General features: G+C 37.2%; 1 long non-coding RNA gene across 2 annotated transcripts in view; it reads right to left on the bottom strand.

Annotated features, from left to right (window-relative positions):
• Window positions 1–24,558, bottom strand: part of LOC106506175 — a 203,437-nt gene that overhangs the window by 125,094 nt on the left and 53,785 nt on the right. Inside the window, exons 1-2 of one of the 2 annotated variants that reach the window (XR_002339484.1) lie at window positions 10,511–10,622; window positions 5,442–5,645 (exon numbers count right to left, since the gene is read on the bottom strand). This is a non-coding gene — a long non-coding RNA (uncharacterized LOC106506175). Of the gene's footprint in view, window positions 1–5,441; window positions 5,646–10,510; window positions 10,623–24,558 lie in introns of those variants that run through there. The other variant, XR_002339485.1, reaches the window with a different exon arrangement.

Raw genomic sequence — 24,558 nt, 5'->3', positions numbered from 1 at the left:
ATGGAATAGAACAGAAAGCCCAGAAATAGACATACACATATATGTGCAATGGATTTTTGACAAAGGAACAAAGGTGATAAAATAAAATAGAGTGGAGAAAATATTTTATTAGAAATTATACCTAAAGAGGCAGGACCAAGATGGTAGAGAAGTTAAGACATGGTACTCACCTTCTCCCACAAACACATCAAAAAATAAAACCAAAAAACCATAGGTAGAAAGATTCACACAGGACATCTACTGAATGCTGGCAGAAGACCTTAGACCTCCAAAAGGGGCAAGAACTCTCCACATAACCAGGAAGAAGAAAAGGGGAAAAAATGGGAGAGAGAAAAAAAAAGGAATAAGAATGGGGAAAAGAATTCCTGAAAAGAAGCTATGAAAGAGGAAAGGAACACACAACCTGGGAAGCTAACTAACTGACAGGGAAATCGGCTAAGACAGAATGACCCCAAAGCCACAGAGAAAAGCACAGAACCATCAGTACCACAGCCTGGGACACCACAGCATGAGATACTCAGATGGGGGCTGGGCACAAGAATAGGCTCCAGAGGTAAATTCTGGGGAGAGGACTAGGGTTGGCAATGTGGAGACAGCCTGAGGGAGGTAGGGAGTGGTGAGCAATGGGCTAGGGAGGGAAGTGCTACAGCTGATGGAACCAGGGATGAGTTCTGGGCCCACAGGATAAGCAAGGTGCCATTGCTGGGGAGGACAAGAGGTGGAAGTATGGACCACATAGGAATATGTTTCTCTGCACAGGAGAGAAACTTGGAAGGTGGGGCTATGGGTGGCGGTGCCTCCTGTGCAGTCTAAGTGTGGTGGGGAACTCTTGCATGGTCTACAGGTGTTGGGGGAAAATCACTGCAATTATCTCTGATTCTAGATGTGGGCATGACCTGCTACCACTAGGGGTCCATGAACAGGCACCACCAATGTCTGCTCACCTCAGAGGTCAGCACAGAGGAGAGTACTGCAACCAAACACCACCCACTGTTGCTCCCATGCCCCTGGAAATGCAAAGGCCCTGCCACTGCAACTGCCAAATGTGCCTACACCAACCTGAGGATCATTGCTACTTCCCAGCATCCTGCACCTAGGAACAACCTGAACCACCTTCCTGCAGGGCCTTGCTACTGTCAAGGGCCAAGCAACAAGGCACTGATTACTAATCCTGCCCATTACCTCCATCTCCCTGGAGGCAGGCACAGCACCCTGCCAAGGGGAAAACAGCCTATACACACCAAGGAAAGCCAACAGCAACCATCAAAACCCTCACACACAAAAAATATATAATAAGCCCTCAAAAAATACCCAGGGGCACTCTCAAATATAAATAGCCCTCCCAAGATTATAGTAATTGGTTTCCCTAAACTCACAGAATAAAAATAATAATAATAATAAGCAAAATGAAGAAGCTCAGGAACCATACCCAGGTGAAAGAATAGGAGAATTTACCTGAAGGAGAAAACAATGAAACAGACCTCTGCAGTCTAACACACACCAAGTTCAAAAGTTAGATAACGAAAATACTGAAGGAATTAAGGGTGAATATCAAGGAATTAAGAGCACATATGAACAGTAATGCAGATTAATTTAGAAAGAAACTAGAAAATATGAGGAGGAGTCAAGAAAAATTAGAAAATTCATCTGCAGAGATTCAAATTGAGTTAAAGTCACTGAAAAGCAGAATAAATAATGCAGAGTAACTAATTAGTGACTTGGAAGATGGAATCATGGAAATTGCCCAATAAGCAAAGGCATTTGACAAAATCCAACGTCCATTCACGTTAAAAAAAAAAAAAAAAAAAAAGCTTACCAAAGTCAGTATAGAGGGAAAATATTATAACATAATAAAAGCCATTTATGATAAAACCAGAGCCAGTATAACTCAACAGAAAAAAGCTGAAAGCCTTCCCACTAAAATCAGGAACAAGACAAGGATGCCCACTCTCACCTCTTTTATTCAACATAGTATTGGAAGTCCTAGGCACAGCAGTCAGACAAACAAAAGAAATAAAAACATGCAAATTGGAGGAGTAGAGGTAAAATTGTCACTATATGCAAATAACTTGATACTGTATATAGAAAACCCTAAGGTCTCCACAGAAAACTATTCAAACTGATCAACAAATTCAGCAAAGTAGCAGGATAAAAGATAACATTCAGAAATAAGTTTCATGTTTGTATACTAACCATGAAATATTAGAAAAGGAATATAAAAATATAATACCTTTTAAAATCACATGGCCCCCAAAATTAAACACCTAGGAATAAACCTGACTAAGGAGGTGAAAGACTTATATGGTGAGAACAAAATAATCAAGAAAATTAAAAAGATTCAAAGAAATGGAAAGATATCTCATGCTCCTGGATTGAAAGAATTAATATTGGTAAAATGTCCATACTATGCAAAGCAATCTACAGGTTCAATGCAATACCTATCATATTATCCATGGCATTTTTCATAGAACTAAAACAATCCAAATATACATATGGAACTATAAAAGACCCAGAATTGCCAAAGCAACCCTGAGGAACAAAAACCAACCAGGATACATAACTTTCCCAGACTTCAGAAAATATTACAAAGCTACAGTAATCAAGATGGGGTGATACTACTACAAAAACAGACATATAGACCAATGGAACACAATAGAGAACTCAGAAATAAACCTAGACTCCTATGGTCAATTAATCTTCGAAAAAGGAGACAAGAATATAAAATTGGAAAAAAAGACAGTCTCTTCAGCAACAGGTGTTGGGAAAACTGAACTGCTGCATGTAAATCAATGAAATTAGAACACACACTCACACCATGTGCAAAAATAAAACTTAAAATGGCTTAAAGCCTTAAACGTAAGACAAGACACCATAAAACTCCTAGAAGAGAACATAGGCAAAACATTCTCTGACATCAACCATACAAACATTTTTTTTAGTCGGTCACCCAAAAGTTATAGAAATAAAAACAAGAATAAAGCAATGAGACCTAATTCAACTTACAAGTTTTGCACAAATAAAGGAAACCACAGAAAGAACAAAAAGACAACCTACGTTTATGAAATGAGAGAAAATAGTTTCAAACAATGTAACTGACGAGGGCTTTATCTTCAAAATATACAAACAGCTTGTACAACTCAACAGCAAAAAAAGACATACAACCTAACTGAAAAATGGGCAGAAGACCTGAATAGACATTTCTCCAAAGAAGACGTACAGATGGTCAATAGGCACATGAAAAAATAACATGTTGATATCACTAATTATCAGAGACATGCAAATCATAACTACAATGAGGTGCCAACTCACACCAGTCAGAATGGCCATCATTAGTAAATCTATGAATAACAAATGCTAGAAGGGTTGTGGAGAAAAGCGAACCCTCCTTCATGTTGGTGGGAATGTAAATTGGTAAAACCACTATGGAAAACATTATGGAGGTACCTCAAAAAACTAAATACACAACCACCATGTGGTCCAGAAGTCCCACTCCTGGGCATATATCCAGATAAAATTCTCATTGAAAAAGATACATGCACCCCTATGTTCATTGCAGCACTAGACATAATAGCCAAAACATGGAAACAAACTAAATTTCCAATAACAGATGAATGGATTAAGAAGATGTACATATACACAGTGGACTACTACTCAGCCATAAAAAAGAACAAAATAATGCCATTTGCAGCAGTGTGGATAGAACCAGAGACTCTCATACAAAATGAAGTGTAAGTTAGAAAGAGAAATACCATATAGTATCACTTATATCTGGAATCTAATAAATGGCACAAATGAACTTATCTATAGAAAAGAAACAAACTCATGGACGTGGAAAACAGACTTGTGGTTGCCAAGGGAGAGGGGGAAGGAGTGGGATGGACTGGAAGTTAGGGGTTATTAGATGCAAACTATTGCATTTGGAGTGTATAAGCAATGAGATCTGCTGTATAGCACAGGGAACTATATCTAGTCACTTATGATGGAACATGACGTACGATAATGTGAGAAAAAAAGGTGTGCATATATGTATAACTGGGTCACTATACTGTACCACAGAAATTGACAGAATATTGTAAATCGACTGTAATTAAAAAACTAAAAAAAGAAATTATACATAAAAAATGGGTATCCATATCCTAAAAATCATCTACAATACAACCCTTACACTATATTGTATATTAAAAGAATATGCAAAATGAAACAGATTTTAATATAAAGCTAAAACTGTACAACCATTTTGGAAATATTTTGGCAGTTTCTTAAACAGCTAAGCACACATCTACCATGTGATCTAGCCATTCCAGCCCAGGCATTTACCCAATAGAAAGAAATCATATGTTCACACAAAAAGGTTTTTTTTTTTTTTCCTTTTTCATGGCCGCACCTGCAGCATATGGAAGTTCTCAGGCTAGGGGCTGAACCAGAGCTGCATCTGCCAACTTACGCCACAGCCACAAACATTCCAGAACCAAGCCACATCTTCAACCCATACCACGGCTTGCAACAATGTTGGCTCCTTAACCCACTGAGTGAAGCCAGGGATCAAACCTGCAACCTCATGTCAGTTTTTTAACCCACGGAGTCATAATGGGAACTCCCAAAAAGATTTGTAGGAATGTGCATATGTGCTTTATTTCTAATAACCCAAACCTGAAAACAACTCAAAACCCATCAAGAGGTAAGTAGATAAGCAAAAGAAAACTATTCAGCAACAACAAAAAAATAAACTATTGAAATATGCTACAATATGGATGAATCTCAAAATAATTTTGAGTGGAAAAATCCAGACCATAAAAAAGAACACCTAATTTATGTTACCATGCATAAAAAGTTTAGGAAATGCATCTTATGCATACTAACTTGAAGCAGACCAGTATTTGCCAGATTTGGTGGAGGGTGAGGGGACTCAGGAATAAGTGGGAAGAATTAGGAGGTGCTAAAATAAAAATATTGTGGGTAATGTAATATATTCATTATATATTCATAATGGCTTCGTGAATGACGATTCAATATGTTCATGATGGTTTCATGGGGGTATACATATATGTCCAAACTTGAAAATGTGTGCATTTCAGGAGTTCCCATCGTGGTGCAGTGGTTAACGAATCCGACTAGGAACCATGAGGTTGCAGGTTCAATCCCTGGCCTTGCTCAGTGGGTTAAGGATCCAGCGTTGCCATGAGCTGTGATGTGGGTCACAGACGCGGCTCAGATCCCGCGTTGCTGTGGCTCTGGCATAGGCCGGTGGCTACAGCTCTGATTAGACCCCTAACCTGGGAACCTCCATATGCCGTGGGAGCGGCTCAAAAAAAGGCAAAAAGAAAAAAAAGAAAATGTATACATTTCATATACAGATTATGGTATGTCAATTATCTCAATAAAGCTGTTTAAAAATGTAGAACTAAATACGATCAGGAAATAACAGGAATAAGAATACTTACTTGAAACAGGTACTAGGAAGTCTTCACTGGAATGGAAGAGCTCCAGCCATTCCTACCCCATCATTGTCCATCTTCTCCAGACTCAAATTCTGATACATATGCAGACAGAGGGGCACAGAGACACTGTTTTTCCTGACTTGAGTCAGGTATCTACCATTTGCCTCGGAGTACTCAGAATACTTCTGCTTGAAGTCTCTACACATACTGCAGAGAGAGAAAATTCCCCAAAGAACTTAGAGATGTTATGAAAAGAGAAACAAATGTCTAACTAACCATATTTTTACCTAGGTAAGTATATTTCCTCCAACTGACTTAGCATTCAACAAATCCATGAAACCACCTCACAGCCTGAGCCAGCACACAAAGGCAGGAAGCAAGAGTGAATATTATCAGACCATAAACATAGAGGAAACGTTGCAGGAGTAATGAATACCTGGCAGCAAGCATTTAGTGAAGAGGAGTGGAATAAAACAAGCTCCTTTAAATACAGTTAAAAACAGAAGAATGAGCAATTGCAAACCAAAAATTTAAGCACTTTCTACAAAGAGTAAAACAAAACCTTCCTACAAGTAAATCAGAATAGCATGGACCAATGTCAGCTCAGGATAAGAATTTCTAAAGGAAAGAAAGATTATCTGAAGCTGAACAGAATCGACTTCTAGAGATGTTACCCTTTCATTGGACAAAGAGAATTATATAACTGGTCAGGGCATAATATCTGTAGGAGGGGAAACCTATGCTGATAAACCTCCCTGTCACTTATGGGTGACAATTTAACTTGGAAATTAAGTTCTCACCTCATGGTCTGATATATTCAATGTTGATAATATTAGTAGCTGCTGAACATGTGTCTTATGAAGAAAGCATGGAAGAATGTGCATAAATCCCTCAATAAAATACTTTACTCAGTGAAAGGTAGAAAATAGGTTAGAGCTTATTTTTGGAAACTCACTCTCCATTACCTGTAGCTTATTAATTCTCCTGAAATTTATATTAGCTACATAGTAACTCATATGTATTCATCTTTTATTTTTGTATGCTCACAATGTCTCTATGAAAGAAATTCTCCAGTTATGGCTATTGCTAAATATCTATTCGAGAAAAAACATGATATGGACACAATACCTCACTTATCATTCCTCACTTTCCCTGCAGTGCCCAAGTTGTGGCCCATAGTTATTGAATAACAGAAATGATCTGGGTGAATTCCACATGCCACATGAATATAACAATCAGGATGCAGGTGATCAGAGTCAGTTATAAAGCAGCAGGGAGAATATTATCTAGTTACCTGAGAAATGTATTCCTAATTATATTCACAATTGAGTTAGGCTTCTTGAATCTCTCACATAATTTTTTAAGTTTGAAGGCTGCTCTTTCTGGCCTCAAATGTGATATTGCCCCATGTGATTTAATTTTTTTTTTTAAGAACACCTCTCACTACATCTTATAATTATAGATATTTCTATGTATGTGTCTATACATATTTATATTTAACTTACAATGGGTCAGTAAAATAAACCAACTAATCACCATTTTGCTTTTATTAAGCCCTGTGAATTTTTTCTCATGATACATGCAACAAAAAACTAAAATGTTTCTTTGTGTGAGCAAATGTACCTGCAATATAGGGTATGCTCATTCAGAATGAGATATATTCTATTACATTCATTCAACGTTTCTTCAGTTTTATATTTTTGGAAAGATTATTGGTCCTTTAATATACATATACCAAGTTAATGTATTCTAATTATTGCACATTTTTTAGAAGTTTAAAATGTAACAATGCAAAGATGAAGAAAAGTACTTGCTCTCTAACTTTCTCCCCCATAGTTTTTATGGAGGCCTCTCCTTCTAATCAGGATTTTTGAGCCCTTCAATTGCTGAGCCAGCAAACTGTTTGTAAGTTACATATGGTACTAGCCAAAACTGCAGACTTTGCAAGACTTTCCAAGAATTTCAGAAATCACACAAAAGGAAATATTAAGTGTATCCAGTAGTAAAGGTATGATGAGGAACACACATTCAATGGCAGAGTAAATTCATTCAGAAAAAGAGCGGCAAGGCAATCAAGATAACCCGTGTTACCATATTACCGAGAAAGGTATTGAAAATCCTAGCCTCCATCTTTGCTGGAGATAAACTCATCACTTCACAGCTCAAGCCATCCAAAATAGAAAATGCTTGATTATTACTCTCTCACAAATGGGTGGAAATAACAAACCAAGTAAAGGAAGCATTTTTCAATGGTCAGAAAATCCACCTTCTATGGTCCCTCACTCCCTCCTCTCAAAAATACTTCAATCCAATCATGATCTCCATAATAGCTTTGGACCAACAACTTAGCAAACTAATGAAAGTGACTTCTAACTCGGAAGCATTTCTTTCCATTTGGAAATATTGCAGTCAAGGACATTTTTTTGTTTTACTTTTGAAAAAATATAGAAGGCAAATAATAATGTCATAAGTGATGTGAATTGTGAATAAAATAGTATCCTGATGATGAAGAGGAAAGATGCCCGCTTGACTTTGCCAGGCCCTATGCAGCAAGGGCCTTTTTGGAAGTTGGGAATGACTGGCTTGGCCAGAGTCCGTCTTGCTGTGTATAGAGCTTCCTGTTGGCTGGCCTGACATAGGATGTTATTTAGCAATTTGGGCTGGAGTATTATTATTCTCCATGAAGAATTTAAAGAAGATCTTGACTTGAGCCTATTGTAAAAGGAGTCATGCTGTGCCATGCGGTATAAAAATATCATCAGTCTTATGCCACTGGCACATTCAAGCACCTAGTGGTATAAGCCAGGCACCAATGTTCAAGGTTTTATATAAGGTAACAGCTGCTTTGGTCAGACAGTTAATTAAATATGTTAATTTCCCATACAACCAACAGTAGCGACAACAGATCAAAGAGGGATTTTATGACTTTTTTGGGTTCCCTCACATACCCAGGAGGATGTTTTGTGCCCATATCATCTCCTAGTCTCTTTTGTGCAGTAATGCTGCTTTTCCCCTTTGGAAACAGCCTTGTTCTATGACACTGCAAATATTGTACATGCTTTGGTACCACACTAACCACTGCCAATTGTCACCACTCCAGTCTTGAAATGCTATTTGGGTCTGATCCCAAACATCCCATAGTGTTTGGTTAGTCAGTAAATATCACAAATCATGGTGAAGGCAGGGAATGGGCTTTTTCTCCATTTGTGTCATTCTGGCTTGGCATTTATGTTTTATCTTTGTGGAACTGATAGAGCACAGATTGTAAATCACATAAGAGTGATGACTAGATTCCATCCTAGGCATGAGGTTGCACCAAAAGATTGTTCTAGATAATATTATGAGTTAATCATATGGAGTGCACATATCTGAGAATACATTGTTTAAAAATAATATGCAAATGTGCTTTCTGGCAATATGTGGCACTGTAAAAGGAAGAAAATGCGTTCACTCAATTCGTGAAGTCATCACAATAACCAGGAGTTATAAACATAACAGGGACATGAAACCCATATTTTGTGTTGTACAGAAATCTTTGAATATTGAAAAGGAGATGGCAATCTAGTTTTGATAATGCAACTGCTTTTAGGCACCTGAATGCAGGGTTCAGAAAATCTGTACTATTGACAAAGAGTTGTAACAGGTCAGGTATTAGTAATTGGCATTTAGTGATTGGTATTTTGATGGAAATATTTATCAGCCTATAAGTTTCTCGGGGAACATCAAAAATCCCATGGTTTTTGATCAGCTAATCATCAGTAGAAAACCTATATCCTCATGTCAAATGCCACTTTTTTAGAAGGCATGATTTTTGTATGGCACATGTATTTTCTATGGCTTAAGAATATCTACAATCTAATATCTTTAAACCTGAATGCAAAGTGATATGGTAGGAAATGCTAATGAACCAGGAGTTCTGTCACAGTTGCTAGCAAGCCTCTATTTCTCCCTTTGTAAAATGAGGGGCTTGTGGAAATGAAATTTGAAATCACTCCCTGGTCTGATTTTCTATTTGAAGAAATATGATAAAAATCAAACCATTCTGATCTATCACCAACCAACCAACTGGTTACTTTGAACAATATACTCAACCATTCTGAGTCTCTAAAATTCTATGTAAGGATGTAATACATGTGAATATGATTAGTGAATTACAAAGTACTATAAAATATTATAAATTAGATTATTTGTGCTTTTAATTCATAGTTCATTCTTTCAATAAAGGATAAAATTAAATCTTAGAATATAATAGTTTTGTTGGCATAAATCAGTTCAAGTCCAAAAGCCTAAGAAAAATAAGCTCTGATGTCCAAGGTCAGAAAAAGATGAATGCCCCAAATGAAGATGACAGAATTTTCTCTTCATCTTCTTGTTCTTTGCAGGCTCTAAGAGATGAGATGATGCCTGCCCACGTGGGAGGAAGCAGATCTCTTTACTCAGTTTACTGAATCAAATGCTAATCTCTTCCAGAAACACCCACCCCAAACACACCCACAAATGATATTTTATCAGCAATCTATCTGGGCATCATTTGTTAACCCAAAATTAACCATCACATGTAACTATTAACTTATCTTCCTCCTTTTAATGTCACCAAAGGGATCAGTAAGAAATCCATTAGGTGAGAGTAGAGTCAACATCACAGAGTTGAGGAGGATTTTCAGGACAAGTGAGAAGAGAAAAATCAAACATCTAGTTTTTTAATCTGATTTCAAATCTCTAGGTCCATTGTAGTTTCTTCCTGAGGGAACAAGTATAGATTCTATGACAACAGGATGCATAAAGGAGAGGAATAAGGAGGCTTACTCTGGAAATTATAATGATCTTCACGAAAATTTTCAGCAACATTAAATATATGGTTTATAAGCTATTAGGAAAATAATAGTGACGGTTGATGTAAAACTATCTACTCTTAGCTGAATAGGCTCCTGGAAGATGGAAGGGCTATGTAGCCAGCAGTTTCCCAGGGCCAATGCTGGTGTATTACTCAGGGTTATCCAAAGGAGCAGAATTGATAGGAGATATAGATGTTATATATATCTATCTTAAGAGATTATATATAATTGGCTTACATGATTATGGAGGCTGAGAAGTCCTAAGATCTGCCAACTGCAAGCTGGTGGTGTGGTTCAGAGACTTTTGAGCCAGCGAATCAATGGTATAGACACCAGTCCAAGTCTTCAGACCTGAGGCCAGGAACACCAAGAGCAGAAGATTGATGTCCCAACTCATGTATTATATGAGGATAATTCAAATTTTCTCCATCTTCTTTTGTGGAGGCATTTAACATATTGGATGATGCCCAGCTGAGTTGGGAAGGGCAATCTGTTTTACTCAGTCCATCAATTTTAATACTTATCTCTTCCAGAAACACACTCAGACACAGAAATCTTTAAGCAACTATTGAGGCATTCCTTAGCCAGTCAACTTGACATATGAAATTAACCATTACTGATGGGAATATAGATCCAAGGTCTGATGATAAAAGAAAGTATTGTATGGGATTTCCAGTCAGTACCAAGGTAATCAAGGTTGCACTCATTTTCCAAATGCAAATGTACCCAAGGAAATAAACAATAATAATAAAAGATAAGATTCCTCAGCTGCCAAATCATTTGATTTCAGTTCACAAGTAATAATTTGTGCAGTAAAGTTGGATTAGAGACAAAATGGCAGAGTAGAAGGACCTGTGCTCACCTCCTCTCATGAAAACACTAAAATCACAAATACCTGCTGAACAACCATCAACAAAATAGACTTGAGACTGCAAAATATTTCAAATAGGCACCCAAAGACAAAGAAGAAGCCACAACAAAATGGTAGGAGGGGAACTTTTGCAAAACAAAATTGATAAATTAGACTCATAAGGAAAAGGCCCAAATCAACAAAATTAGAAATGAAAAAAGAAGGTACAACTGAAATACAACTAGATCATAAGAGACTACAATAAGCAACTACTTGCCAACAAAATGGGCAACTTTAGAAGAAATGTATAAATAACTAGAAAGGGGCCATCTTCCAGTATTGACCAAGGAAGAAATAGAAGATATAAACAGACTAATCACCAATGCTGAAACTGAAACTGTGATTTGAAAACTTTCAAAAAACAAAACTCCATGACTAGATGGCTTCACGGGCAAATTATATTAAATATTTAGAGAAGAATTAATGCCTATCTTTCTGAAACTCTTCCAAAAAATTGCAGAGGAAAGAACATTCCCAAACTCAGTCTATGAGGCTACCATCACCCTGATACCAAAGATATCACAAAAAAGAAAATTATAGACATATATCACTGATGAATATAGATGCAAAAATCCTCAACAAAATACTGGCATCCAACAATACATTATAAGTATCATATGCCATTATCCATTGGATTTATCCAGGGATTCAAGGGTTTTTTAGTATCCTCAAATCAATCAGAGTGATACATCACATTAACAAGTTGAAGAATAAAAACGATATGCTCTTAATAGATGTAGAAAATTTTCCTTCACAAAATGTTAACACATATTTATGATCAAAACCCTCCAGAAACTGGGCATAGATGGAACCTACTTCAACATAATAAAGGCCATATATGACAAACCCACAGTTAATATCATTTTCAATGGTGAAAATCTGAAAGCATATCTGCTAAGATCAAGAAAAAGAAAGATATCCTCTTTCATAACTTTTATTCAATACTGTTTTGGAAGTCTCAGATATGGCAAACAGAGAAGAAAAAGATATAAAAGGAATCTAATTTGGAAAATAAGTAAGTCTATCACTGTTTGCAGATGACATAATATTATACATAGAAAATCCTAGAGATGTGTTTAGAAAACTATTAGAGCTAATCAATTCATTCAGTAATGTTCCAGGATATAAAATTAATACACAGAAATCTTTTGCATTTATATACATTAACAATGAAAGAATCATAAAGAGAAATTAAGTAAACCATCCTATTTACCATCACATCAAAAAGAATAAATTTTTAGGGAATAAACCTACCGAAGGAGACAAAAGACCTGTACTCTGAAAACTCTAAGACACTATTGAAATAATCAAAGATTACACAGATGAAGAGATATATCATGCTCTTGGATTGCAAGAATCAATATTGTCAAAATGATTATACTAGTCAAGGCAATATACAGATTCAGTGCAATCCCTATCAAATTACCAATGGCATTTTTTTACAGAACTAGAACAAAAAAATTTTTTTTTTTGTCTTTTGTTGTTGTTGTTGTTGCTATTTCTTGGGCCGCTCCCGCGGCATATGGAGGTTCCCAGGCTAGGGGTTGAATCGGAGCTGTAGCCACCGGCCTACGCCAGAGCCACAGCAACGCGGGATCCGAGCCGCGTCTCCAACCTACACCACAGCTCACGGCAACGCCGGATCGTTAACCCACTGAGCAAGGCCAGGGACCGAACCCGCAACCTCATGGTTCCTAGTCGGACTCGTTAACCACTGTGCCACGACGGGAACTCCCCTAGAACAAAAAAATTTTTAATCTGTATGGAAACACAAAAGATCCAAAATAGTCAAATAAATCTTGAGAAAGGGAATATGGAGCTGGAGGAATCAAGCTTCCTGACTTCAGACTCTACTACAAACTTACAGTGATCAAGACAGTATGATACTAGCACAAAAACAGAAATATAGATCAGCGTAATGGGATAGAAAGCCCACAAATAGATGGTAAGAGCAGTTAAGATGGTGGAAGAGTAGGGGGACATGCTCGCCCTCTCCCACAAACACAACAAAAAAAAAAACGCATTTACAGGATAAACGACTTGCACAGAACAGCAACCAATTGCTGGCAGAAGTACCTAAACTCCAATAATGGCAAGAATCTCGTGACATTACTACGTAAAATGAGAGAAAAGAGGAGAGTGAGAGAAGGTGAATCTGAGCTGGCAAAGGGAACTGTGGAGGAGAAAGGGATCCCACACCCTGGAAGGTCACCTACTCGACAGAATGATCAACCAAACCAGAGGAATCTCCAGATGCAGAGAAGAGTGTAGCAGTAAGTCAGAGTTCTGAAAAGCAGAACGAGAACTGAACAAATCATCTGAACTACTGGCACAGTCACCAAAAATTGAGACGCTTGTATGGGGACTGGGCACCAAGACCTTGGCTCTGGAGGTTAGTCCCTGGGAAAGGGCTGGGGTGGGGGTGGAGCAGAGACTGCTTGGGAGGTCTAGGAACTTGTCTGTCAAGTATGACGGGGCAGAGACTGCCTCCTGGGAGATTAGAAAGCAGAGCGTCATGGGGGGAGGGAGCGATACGATAAGGTCAGGGAAGTAGAAAGCCACATCAGAGGGAACCTGGGAGAAGAGCTGGGTCTGCGCCAGTGTTGGGGAGGGGAGATAAGGGGTGGGCTCCCATAGAATACTCCCCAAGCCACAGCAAGCTTACTGGCCTGCCAGCTACCAGAAAGCTGTGCTTCTCAGTGCATCCCCCCCAACCCCTCCACCCCTTATGCATATGCCAGACCTGGGGCTGCCTGCCATCTGGGAGGGCTGGCTGCAACAATTGCTGGAAGCCTACCACTGCAGGGGCTGTCCCTGTACTGGTCTGCTTGCCCTTTGGAGGGGCTACACCCCCGCAGAGCAGCACCTCCAGCCCCCAGGAAAAGGCCTGCAGCCCAGAAAAGCTAGAACAAGCTTGGCCAGGCCATGAAAAGATCTGCCTACATTCTCAGACAGTCCTTCTGAGTCAGGCTGCCATGGGAAAGAGCCTCTTGGGTTTGCAGCAGCCCAGCTAACTGCTATAGCCCTCGGGGGGTGCCGCACTCCCACGGAACAGCTGCCCAGCACTTCCAGCCCCCTGCAGGAGCCCCTGCAGCCCAGAAAAGCTAGAACTGGCTTGGCCAGGCCGTAAAAAGATCTGCCTACATTCTCGGATAGTCCTTCCAAGTCAGGCTGCCCTGGGGAAGAGTCTCTTGGGTTCTCAGTGACCCAGATAGCTGCTCCAGACCTTGGGGGGTGCTGCACTCCTGTGGAAGAGCTGCCCAGCACCACCAGCACCCTGCAAGAGCCCCATATCCCCCAAACACCAGAGCAAGCTCTGCCTGGCTGAGTGAAATCTGCTTCCATCGTGGTGTGGACCTCCTAGTCCTGTCTGCCTTCAGGAAGTCCTCCTTTGCTTCAGCAAGACCCTGTCAGCCCTGCCCACCCTCCAGAAAAGCCACACTGCCTCAAAGAAGACTGACCAACAATGCCAGCCCTCAGGAAATATTCCACGGCAATGACAAGGCAAATACTGCCTGGCCACGGAGAGTACAACTCCTCCAGGAAAAAGAAAACAACAAGCAAGATGAAGAAGCTGAGAAACCACCCCCAGTCAAACCAACAGGAGAACTCACCTAAAACAGTCAACAATGAAACAGATCTCTGCAGTCTGACAGACCTGGAGTTCAAAAGAGAAATAGTGAAAATACTGAAGGAATTAAGAGAAGATATGAACAGTAATGCAGACACCCTCAGAAAGGAACTAGAAAATATAAGGAGGAGCCAAGAAAAACTATAAAATTAATTTGCAGAGATACAAACTGAACTAAGGGCAGTAAAAACCAGAATGAATAATGCAGAAGAATGAATCAGTGATGTGGAAGATAGAATAATGGAAATCACCCAATCAGGTCAGCAGACAGAAAACCAAATGAAAAAAATATGAAACCAATATAAGAGACATATGGGATAATATAAAGCAGGCCAATCTACACATAATAGGAATTCCAGAAGGAGTAGAAAAAGATAAGGGGATGGAAAATATATTTGAAGAAATTATCACTGGAAACTTCCCAAATCTAAAGGATACTGACTTCAAGATACAGGAAGCACAGAGGGCCCCAAACAAGTTGAACACAAATAGACCCACACCAAGATACATTATAATAAAAATGGCAAAAGTTAGTGATAAAGAGAGGATCCTAAAGGCAGCAACAGAAAAGCAGAATGTTAATTACAAGGGAATCCCCATAAGATTATCAGCTGATTTCTCTACAGAAACACTACAGGCCAGGAGGGAATGGCAAGAGATATTTAAAGTACTAAAAGGAAAAAATATGCAACCTAGACTACTCTATCCAGCAAGAATATCATTTTAAATAGAAGAAGAAATACATTTTTTTTCCAACAAACAAAAGCTAAAAGAATAAAGCAATACAAAACCCAGGCTAAAAGAAATAATGAAAGGGTTTCTCTAAACCAAAAAGAAAGGAAGGAAAGAAAGGGAGGAAAAAGAAAATAAAAAAGAAGAGGAAGAACTAGGATTGAGGAAACCACAATCAGAGAGCAGTCACTCAAATAAGCCAGCATACAGATTTAATCATGAACATGTTTCAAATTAAAATTAAAAAGAAAAAAAAAAAGAGTCATCAAAATCATAAAATGTGGGCAAGGGATGTTAGCAAATAAATAGACATTTTTTTGTTTGTTTGTTTGTTTCTCTTCTTAATTTTAATATAGTAATTAAGTGTTTGAACCTACAGGACCATCGGGCTAAAACACACAGTTATAGGAAGGGGTTAGTGTACTTAAAAAACAGGGCAACCACAAGCCAAAACCAAATATTGCATTCGCAAAAAATGGAAAATAAAACACTCAAACAGATAATAACCAGAGACCAACCAACCAAAAAAAGAAAGGAAGAATGGAGAACCATAGAATCAACTGGAGTACAAGGTTCAAAATGGCAATAAATAATCATCAATCAATTATCACCTTAAATGTCAATGGACTGAATGCTCCACTCAAAAGACACAGAGTGGCTGAGTGGATAAAAAGGCAAAAACCTTCAATATGCTGCCTACAAGAAACTCACCTTAGGACAAAGGATACATATAGATTGAAAGTGAAGGGGTGGGAAACAATATTTCATGCCAATAGACATGACAGGAAAGCAGGAGTTGCAATACTCATATCAGACAAAATAGACCTTAAAACAAAAGACATAAAGAAAGACAAAGGACACTATTTAATGATTAAGGGATCCATCCAAGGAGAGGATGTTTCTATCATCAACATATATGCCCCAAATACAGGAGCACCCAGATACATACAACAAATATTAACAGACATAAAGGGAGATATTGATGAGAATACAATCATAGTAGGAAACTTTGATAACCCACTCACACCAATGGACAGATCCTCTAAACAGAAAACCAATAGAGCAACAGAGATCCTAAAGGAAACAATAGAAAAGGTAGACTTAATTGATATCTTCAGGACATTACATCCAAAAAAATCAGCATATGCATTCTTCTCAAATGCACATGGAACATTCTCAAGAATCGACCACATATTGGAACACAAAGCTAACCTCAACAAATTTAGGAGCATAGAAATTATCTCAAGTATCTTCTCTGACCACAATGCCATGAAAGTAGAAATCAACCATGGGAAAAGAAATGAGTAAAAACCTACTACATGGAGACTAAACAACATGCTACTAAAAAACCAATGGGTCAATGAGGAAATCATGAAGGAAATAAAAAAATAACTTGAAACAAATGATAATGAAGACACAACCTCTCAAAATCTATGGGATGCTGCAAAAGCAGTGCTCAGAGGGAAATTTATAGCAATCCAGGTCTTTCTCAAAAAAGAAGAAAGACCCCAAATTGACAACTTAACCCTCCACCTAAATGAATTAGAAAAAGAAGAACAAAAAAGACCTAAAGTTAGCAGAAGGAAGGAAATTATAAAGATCAAAGAAGAAATCAATAAAATAGTGATTCAAAAACAATAGAGAAAATTAATAAAACCAAGATCTGGTTCTTTGAAAAGGTGAACAAAATTGACAAACCCCTGGCCAGACTCACTAAAAAGAGGAGAGAAAGAACCCAAATAACCAAAATTATAAATGAAAGAGGAGAAATCACAATGGATACAGAAGAAATACAAAAAAACATAAGGGAATAGTATGAACAACTATATGCCAACAAATTTGACAATCTGGAAGAAATGGACAATTTTCTAGAATCTTACAGCCTGCCAAAACTCAATCAAGAAGAAACAGACCAACTGAACAGACCAATCACTAGAAATAAAATAGAAGACGTCATAAAAACACTCTCTACAAATAAAAGTCCAGGACCAGATGGCTTCACAGGCAAATTCTATCAAACACATAAAGAGGAATTGGTGCCCATCCTCCTTAAACTCTTTCAAAAGGTTGAAGAAGAAGGAATACTCCCAAAGACATTCTATGATACCACCATCACCCTCATTCCAAAACCAGAGAGAGATACCACCAAAAAAGAAAACTATCGCCCAATATCATTGATGAATATAGATGCAAAAATTCTCAACAAAATCTTAGCCAACCGAATCCAACAACATATCAAAAAGATCATACACCATGACCAGGTAGGGTTCATCCCAGGTTCACAAGGATGGTTCAACATATGCAAATCAATCAACATCATATACCACATTAACAAAAGAAAAGTCAAAAATCATATGATCATCTTAATAGATGCAGAAAAAGCATTTGACAAAGTCCAACATCCATTCATGATCAAGACCCTCGCCAAAGTGGGTATAGAGGGAACATTCCTGAACATAATCGAAGCCATTTATGTTAAACCCACAGCAAATATAATACTCACTGGGGAAAAACTGAAAGCCTTCTCAGTCAAATCTGGAATAAGACAGGGATGCCCACTCACCACTGCTATTCAACATAGTTTTGGAAATCCTAGCCACAGCAATTAGACAAACAAAGGAAATAAAAGGCATCCATATAGGAAGAGAAGAGATAAAACTGTCACTGTATGCAGATGACATGATACTATACATAGAAAACCCTAAGGACTCAATCCAAAAACTCCTTGAAGTGATTAATAAATTCAGCAAAGTAGCAGGATATAAGATTAACATTCAGAAGTCAGTTGCATTTCTGTATACCAGCAATGAAACATTAGAAAAGGAATACAAAAATACAATACCTTTTAAAATTGCACCTCACAAAATCAAATACCTCAGAATACACCTGACCAAGGAGGTAAAGGACTGATATGCTGAGACCTATGAAACTTTAATCAAAGAATTTAAAGAAGATGTAAAGAAATGGAATGATATTCCATGTTTGTGGACTGGAAAAATCAATATTGTAAAAATGGCCATAGTACCCAAAGCAATCTACAGATTCAATGCAATCCCTATCAAATTACCCTATGACATTTTTCACAGAACTAGAACAAACAATCCAAAAATTTATATGGAACATCAAAAGACCCAGAATTGCCAAAGCAATCCTGAGAAACAAAAACCAAGCAGGAGGCATAACTTTCCCAGACCTCAAGATATATTACAAAGCCATAGTCATCAAGACAGTGTGGTACTGGTATCAAAACAGACAGACAGACGAATGAAACAGAATAGAGAAACTGGAACTAACCCTAACACCTATGGTCAATTAATCTTTCACAAGGGAGGCAAGAACACAAAATAGGAAAAAGAAAGTCTATTCAGCAAGCATTGCTGGGAAACCTGGACAGCTGCATGCAAAGCAATGAAACTGGAACACACCCTCCCACCAAGCACAAAAATAAATTCGAAATGGCTGAAAGACTTAAATATATGACAGGACACCATCAAACTCCTAGAAGAGAATATAAGCAAAACACTCTCTGACATCAACATCATGAATATTTTCTCAGGTCAGTCTCCCAAAGCAATAGAAACTAGAGCAAAAATAAACCCATGGGACCTCATCAAACTGAAAAGCTTTTGCACAGCAAAGGAAACCCAAAAGAAAACAAAAATACAACTTACACAATGGGAGAAAATAGTTTCAAATGGTGCAATGGACAAGGGCTTAATCTCTAGAATATATAAACAACTTATACAACTCAACAGCAAAAAAGCCAATCAATCAATGGAAAAATGGGCAAAAGACCTGAATAGACTGTTCTCCAAGGAAGATATACAGATGGCCAGCAAATACCTGAAAAAATGCTCAGCATCGCTGATTATAAGAGAAATGCAAATCAAAACTACCATGAGATACCACTTCACACCAGTCAGAATGGCCATCATGAATAAGCCCACAAATAACAAGTTCTGGAGGGGTTGTGCAGAAAAGGCAACCCTCCTGCACTGTTGGTGGGAATGTAAACTGGTATAGCCACTATGGAGAACAGTTTGGAGATACCTTAGAAATCTATACATAGAACTTCCATATGACCCCACAATCCCACTCTTGGGCATATATCCCGACAAAACTCTACTTAAAAGAGACACATGCACCCGCATGTTCATTGCAGCACTATTCACAATACCAAGACATGGAAACAACCGAAATGTCTATTGACATATGACTGGATTAGGAGGATGTGTTATATATACACAATGGAATACTACTCAGCCATAAAAGAGAATGAAGTCACGCCATTTGCAGTAGCCTGGATGGAACTAGAGACTCTCATCCTGAGTGAAATGAGTCAGAAAGGCAAAGACAAATACCATATGATATCACTTATAACTGGAATCTAATATCCAGCACAAATGAACATCTCCACAGAAAAGTAAATCATGGACTTGGAGAATAGACTTGTGGCTACCCTATGGGAGAGGGAGGGAGTGGGAGGGATCGGGAGCATGGGGTTATCAGATACAACTTAGAATAGATTTACAAGGAGATCCTGCTGAGTAGCATTGAGAACTACATCTAGATACTCATAGAACAAAGGGTAGAGGAAAAATGTATACAGATAAGAATAACTTGATCTCCATGCTGTACGGCAGGGAAAAAAAATTAAAAAAAGAAAAAAAGAAAAAGAAAGCCCACAAATAACCCACACACCTATGGTCAAATATACTACAAAGGAGGCAAGAATATAAAATGGAGAAAGTACAATCTCTTAAATTTGTGGTGCTGGGAAAACTGGACAGCTACATGTGAAAGAATGAAACTAAAATACCCTCTAACACCATACAAAAAAGTAAACTCAAAATGGATTAAAGATCTAAATGGTAGACAGATACTATAAAACTCCTAGAAGAAAATATAGGCAGAACACTATTTTACATAAATCATAGCAATATCTTTTTTGATTCACCTACTAGAGAAATGAAAATAAAACAAACAAATGGTACCTAATTAAACTTAAAAAGATTTTGTATGGAAAGGAAACCATAAACAAAATTAAATGACCATCCACAAATGAGAGAAAACCTTTGCAATTGAAGCAACTGACAAGGCTTTAATTTCCAAGATACACAAAAATCGCACAGTTTTATATCAAAAAAAGTGACCCAATTGAAAAATGATCAGAAGATCTGGACAGATATTTCTCCAAAGAAAATAGGCAGATGGCCAAAATGAACAGGAAAATATGATCAATATCACTATTGGAAAAATGCAAATCAAAACTACAATGAGGTTCCAACTCACACCAGTCAGAATAGCTATCATTTAGAAGTCTACAAACAATAAATTCTACACTGTTGGTGGGAATGTACATTGGTATAACCACTATGGAAGACATAGAGGTTCCTCATAAAACTAAATATATAAATACCATATGATACAGCAATCCCATTCCTGGGCATATAGCCAGAGGAAACCATAATTTTAAATGACACATGCACTCCAATGTTCATTACAGCACTATTTGCAGAAGCCAAGACATGGAAACAACATAAACATCCATCAACAGAGGAATGAATAAATAAGATATGGTACATATATAAAATGGAATATTATTCAGCCATAAAAAGAATGAAATAACGTAATTTTCACCAACATGGATGAACCCAGAGATTATCATATTAATTAAATTGTCAGACAAAGAAAGACACATTCCATATGATATGACTTATATGTCAAATCTGAAAATAGGATACAAATGGATTTATTTGCCACAGATTTATAGACTTTGAAAACACATTGTTACCAAAGGGGATATATTGGAGAAGAATGGACTGGAGGATTGGGATTGGCATATGCACATTATGGTATCTGGGATGGCTGGCCAACAGAGAACTGCTATGTAGCACAGGGAACTCTATCAAATATTCTGTGATAACCTATATGATAAAAGAATCTGAAAAAGAATGGATATGTGTATGTGTATAACTGAATCACTTTGTTGTACAGAAGTTATCACAATATTGTAAATCACTATACTACAATAAAATTTTTAAAAGTGATAAAGAATTTGTGCAGTCAGAGTTGAAAGTTTCCTTAAACTTCTATGTAGTGACTACTGTCTCAGGTGTAGGTCTCTAAGAAGATAGTTAAAAGAATGAATTTGCTCTTGTGAATTCGGGAACAAACTTTATGATCCATTCACCTCATTTACAATTTGAGATAATGTTATGAAAATGTCACACAAAGCTTTCCTTGAGTTCAATCTGACATTGCACACTCTATCTTATAGATTTGAAATTAACATAATAAATAAGATGGGCAAAGTTTAGGTGAAGATTAAAATTCAGCCATTTCAGTCATTATCCTATTCCTTTTTACCTGCTTTCACCTCAAATTTTTTTTAAATTTATATAAAGTTACTTTTTTATCTGTGACAAATTTTACATCAATTTTATAAGGAGGCAATTTCCTAACAGGGAAAGAGTGTTTTAACAAGTAAAGAGCCCCAAACCTAAAGATAGAAAGTGACTTACCCAAGGTCACCAAGCCAGGGCATAACTGAGGAGATCAACCCAAGATTATCTGGATTCTTAAACTGAGTTCCTAACATTCCACCTCCCAACTCTCAAAAGCTGAAGCTACAGAAGTCACCAAAAGTTACCTGGCAGGAAGTGGGCCAAATAAAATTATTACTACATTAAAATCGGGTCATATATAGACTCTTTTCTTTAAATAATGTGTTTTGAGCTTACATGACTATCAGGCTAAGGCAAGCAGATACAGGAAGGGGTTAATATACTTAAAAAACAGGCAACCACAAATCAAAACCGAACATTACATTCACAAAAACTAAAAAGTACTCAAGCATAAAATAAATGGAAATCATCCAACCAAAAAAAAAAGAAAAGAAGAAAGGAGAACTATAGAATCAACTGGAAATCAAGGTTTGAAATGGCAATAAATACATATCTATCAATAATTACCATAAATAACAATCGACTGAATGCTCCAATCAAAAGACACAGAGTGGCATATTGGATAAAAAAGCAAAAACCTACAGTCTTCTGTATATAAGAGACTCACCTTAGGGCAAAGGACACATAGATTGAAAGGGAGAGGATGGGAAAAGATATTTCATGCCAATGGACAAGACAGGAAAGCAGGAGTTGCAATACTCATATCAGACAAAACATACTTTAAAATGAAGGCCATAAAGAAAGACAAAGTTTAAAGGATCCATTCAAGAAGAGGATATTACAGTCATCATTATACATGGCCATAATATAGGAGCACCCAGATACCTACAACAAATACTAACAGAAACAAAAGAAGCCATTGATAGGAATACAGTAGTAGGAGACTTTAACACCCCACTCACATCAATGGACAGATCCTCTAGGCAGAAAATCAGTAAGGAAAAAGAGATACTAAATTACATTATAGAAAAGTTAGACTTAATTGATATTTTCAGGGCATTTCATCCCCCAAAAAATCAGAATATACATTCTGCTCAAGTGCACATGGATCATTCTCAGGGATCAATCATATATTGGAGGAAGAAGCCATCTTCAAAAAATTTAAGAGTATAGAAATTATTTCAGATGTCTTCTCTGACCACAATGGCATGAAACTAGAAATAAACCACAAGAAAAAGAAAGAGAAAAAAAAACTAACCACATGGAGACTAAACAACATGCAACTAAAAAACCAAAGGGTCAATGAAGAAACCAAGAAGGAAATTAAAAAGTACCTTGAGACAAATGATAATGAAGACACAACCATTCAAAATCTATGGGATGCTGCAAAAGCAGCAGTCAGAGGGAAATTCATAGTGATACAGTCCTTCCTAAAAAAAAGAAGAAAAATCTCAAGTCGATAATTTAACCTACCACCTAAATGAATTTGAAAAAGAACAACAAACAAAACCTAAAGTCAGCAGGAGGAAGGAAATCATAAAGATCAGAGAAAAAAATCAATAAAATAGAGATTCAAAGACCAATAGAAAAAAAAATCAATAAAACCAAGAGCTGGTTCTTTGAAAAAGTGAACAAAATGACAAACCTCTGATCAGACTCATCAAGAAGAGGAGAGGAAAAACCCAAATAAAATAAAAAATGAAAAAAGGATAAATCACAAAGGATACTGCAGAAATACAAAAAACAGTAAGAGAATACTATGAACAATTATATGCCACCAAATTTGACAACCTTGAAGAAATGAGCAACTTTCTAGAGACTACAACCTGGCAAAACTAAATCAAGAACAGATAGATCAACTGAACAGACAAATCACTAGACATTAAATTGAAAATGTCAAAAAAACACTCCCTACAAATAAAACTTCAGGAGCAGATAACTTCACAGGCATATTCTACCAAACATACAAAGAGGAACTTATAACCATTCTCCTTAAACTTTTTCAAAAGTTTGCAGAAGAAACACTCCCAAGGACATTCTATGACACCACCATCTCCCTAATTCCAAAACCAGACAAAGATACCACCAAAAAAGAAAACTATAGACCAATATCTTTGATAAATATAGATGCAAAAATTCTCAACAAAATTTTAGCCACCCGAATCCAACAACATTATATAAAAGATAATGCAACACGACCAGGTGGGATTCATCCAAGGTTCACAGAGATGGTTCAACATATGCAAATCAATCTATGTCATACACCACATTAACAAAAGAAAAGTCAAAGACCACATGATCATCTCAAAAGATGCAAAACAAATCATTTGACAAAGTCCAACATCCATTCATGATCAAAACACTTTACTGAAGTAGGTGTAGAGTGAACATAACTTCACATAATAAAAGTTATTTATAACAAACCCACAGCAAATATAATACTCAATGGAAAAAATCTGAAAGTCTTCACCACTGTTATTCAACATAGTACTGGAAGTCCTAGCCACAGCAATCAGACAAACAAAAGAAATAAAAGGCATCCAAATAGGAAGAGAAGAGGCAAGACTATCACTGTATGCAGATGACATGATACTATACATAGAAA

The sequence above is a fragment of the Sus scrofa genome, chromosome 15, assembly GCF_000003025.6.
Source record: "Sus scrofa isolate TJ Tabasco breed Duroc chromosome 15, Sscrofa11.1, whole genome shotgun sequence".
Lineage (NCBI taxonomy): Eukaryota > Metazoa > Chordata > Mammalia > Artiodactyla > Suidae > Sus > Sus scrofa.
The sequence above is the reverse complement of the archived record's forward strand: the minus strand, read 5'-3'. Positions and strand labels throughout refer to the sequence as shown.